Here is a 3,401-nt window from a genome sequence, read left to right on the forward strand (position 1 = left end):
ACATATAAAATCAAAAGCTTAGCATATTAAGTTCTACTGAACTTAGTAGTTGTAGGTTGAAGGGAGTAGCACACCCCTGACTACAACTCACTAGCAAGGTCCAGTAGGAAAACACTTAGTGTAGGTAAGTGCACCACTTACACCTCACTAGTAACCATGTCCGACACAGGAAAGGCCTCAGGGTCTAGTCCTGTGACAGTTGACCCTACCCAGGCAACTTCTGGATATGACAAACTAACCCGCAGAGACTTGATTGTCTTGTGCAAAGCAAGAGGGTTAAAAAGGGGCAGAAGCCCCACCTGCCTAATCCTGATAGGACTCCTAGAACAGGATGACTTAGAGAGGGCAAAAGCAGCTTCCCTAGATACAGGAACTGAAGGGAACCCCCCTGCAGTTGATCCCCCTGAAGAGGAGGATGATGATGACTTGGATGAGGACTCAGAGGTTGAGGACTTAGAAGTACAGGATCAGGGTAGCCAGGTTCCAGTTGGTAGGCTTAGCCAGGCCAACTTGGACCTACTGGGGAATGGAGAGGGCCAGCACCTCCCCAGAACCCAACATATGATTCCCCCAGGCAACAGAAGAGTGAGATCTCCCTCAGGAGACTCTCATCTTTCTAGTGCCTCCAGGGAATCACAGAGAGGCATGAATGCTTCTCAAAAGTTAGAGCATAGGGCCAGAATGAGGGCTGTCAAACTCCAGATAGAGAGGGAGGAGGTAGCCTTGGCTCAAGCTAAACTTGCCTTGGCAAGAGAGCAGAAATTGTGTGGCTTAGATGCCACTGGTGGCAGCAATATCCCTAAAGAGAAACCCAGGTCCTATGATAGTAGAAACCTGACAAAGATTGTGCCCCCCTACAAGGAAGGGGATGACATCCACAAATGGATGACTGCTCTTGAGAGAGCCTGCATGGTACAGCAGGTTCCTGAGGAACAGTGGGCAGCAATCTTATGGTACTCCTTTTCAGAGAAAGGGAGGGACAAGCTCCTCACTGTCAGACATGAGGATGCAAACAATTACAAAGTCCTGAAGAGTGTTCTGATAGATGGGTTTGGCTTAACCACTGAACAGTACAGGTTCAAGTTCAGAGACACCCAGAAGACACAGACTCAGGACTGGACTGATTTTGTAGATTGTGCTACTAAGGCTCTGGAGGGTTGGCTACATGGCAGCAAAGTACATGACTTTACAGGATTGTATAATTTGATTATGAGGGAGCAGATCCTAAGTAATTGTCAGAACCAGCTCTTACACCAGCACCTGGTAGACTCTGATCTGACCTCTCCCCAAGAATTGGGAAAGAAGGCAGACAAATGGGTCAGAACCAGGATTAGGCCTAAGAATCAGGACAGTAACCAGAAGAAGGAGTCTACCAAGCCTCAAGATAAGGGTGGGGATAAAAGTAAAGAAAAGACTTCCCCAGGGCCCCAAAACTCCAAGGATGGGGGTGGGTCCCAAGACACTTCTTCAACTGAGAAAAAACCCTATTGTTATCCCTGTAAACAGGTGGGGCATTACAAAACAGACAGCTGTTGTCCCAAGAATAACAATAAAGAAAATATACCTCCAAAGCCAGCTTCAACACCTCCTGTTACTGTCAGCAGTAATCCCCCAGGAAGTGGAAGCACACCCAGGAATCTGGGTGGGTTTACTTTTGGAAATCAGGTGGACCCTGGCCTATCCAGGTCCCCATCACCCCATGATCTTGTTTATGAGGCTGGCATGGGGTTTGCCAACTTCTCTGCTTGCCCAAATACTTTGAGCAAGTATAGACAAGAACCCATCATCAATGGTTTAAGAGTTGAAGCTTTTAGAGACACAGGGGCTAGCATCACCTTGGTGGCTGATGGCATAGTCCCCTCTAAGCAACTTTTACCTGGTGCCACATACCAGGTAATAAACATTGATGGCATCCAAACAAATCATCCCATGGCAGTAGTAAGTCTCAGCTGGGGAGGTGTCACTGGCCCAAAGAGAGTGGCAGTGTCCCCAAACTTGCCTGTAGACTGTCTACTGGGTAATGATTTAGAAATCTCAGCCTGGGCTGGGGTTGAACAGGAAATCCATTCTAGAATGGTAAATTCCAATGGAAAGGTTAGTGGGGCTGTAATGGCTACAGCCCCAATTCAAGATGTCCTTCCTGAAAAGGTTGGTAGGGCGGAGATACTCCCTGCCCCATCTTTAGCAAAAGCTCTTCCTGAACAGAATAGCAAAGCTGTTATGATAACAGCAGAAACCCAAACTGAGTCTCCTCCTGAAAAGGTTGGTGGGGCTGTGATGGCCACAGCCCAAACTCAAACTGACACGTGTGTTGTGAAACCTGAAATGATGGATAACTCCACACAAACTGAGAGCATGGAGGAGGAAGAGAAATCTCCCCCTCACCAGACTTTAGGACAGGATCAGCCTCCTCAGGGAACTGATCTTACCCCTGATGAAGGAACTGCCCCAGAGGTGGTTGGGCCTAGCCTGACAGAACCTCTGATGTCAGTGGACCCTTCTCAGGTGGGACCCAGTCTGGAGCAGGTAACCTGCCCCTCTCTACCTTGCCTTAGCCAGCCCAGGGCTGCAGAGGACAAGAAGGACAGTGAGACCCAGAGGGCCCCCTGTCAAATAAAGCACCCCCATCAAAAGATTAGGTGCACCAAAACTAGTAGCCCTAGTAAGGTGAAAACTTTAAAAACTCCTGAGGGAGCCCCCTTAAAAACAGTTAGGGACCTCCCACAGATGGATTCTGTTGGGCACAGCCAAACCTGGGACCCAAGGGGCCCAAACCTGAACTGTCCCTCCAGCAAGCCAAACAGAGGGACCCAGCCTCCAGCTTTAGGTAGCCAGAGGTTGACCCTGAGAGCACAGTGCAACTCAGTTAAAGAAAGAAAGGCACACCTGGTGGAAGATAATTGGAGGAAGCCAAGCCCTAACTTAGTAGAGCCTAACTTCAATACTCCATATCCAAACCAGCCTTTAACTTTGCATAAACACACCCAAGGTAGTGATTCCCTATGGTGGAGACCCTCTAATACCCAAAGGGTGAGGGACTGCTTAGTGGACCATGAGACAGGGGGTACCCATGCTAGTGCAGGTACTTCCTTATATGGCCACTCAGGCAATATAGGCTTACCTGGCCAAGGATAGCCTTATCTCCTTTCGTTTGGGGGGGGGTTATGTAGGAAGGTGGCTACCTGACTATGGTTACCCCAGATTTTTTGCCTGTGTTTAGCTGGTTTTTTGACTTAGTTGACCTGGTTCCCTGCTAATCAGGGCCCCAGGCCATCTGCTCTCTCTGTAAAATGGATTCCATGTACCCTAGGTACATACCAATTGGAAATGGACTCCTTGTCAGCCCCTGTAGAATGCACTATAGGTGCACAGGGCACAGGAGCCACTAAGGCCTACCAGGG

Source organism: Lissotriton helveticus, assembly GCF_964261635.1.
Source record: "Lissotriton helveticus chromosome 1_1 unlocalized genomic scaffold, aLisHel1.1 SUPER_1_unloc_14, whole genome shotgun sequence".
Taxonomy (NCBI): Eukaryota; Metazoa; Chordata; class Amphibia; order Caudata; family Salamandridae; genus Lissotriton; species Lissotriton helveticus.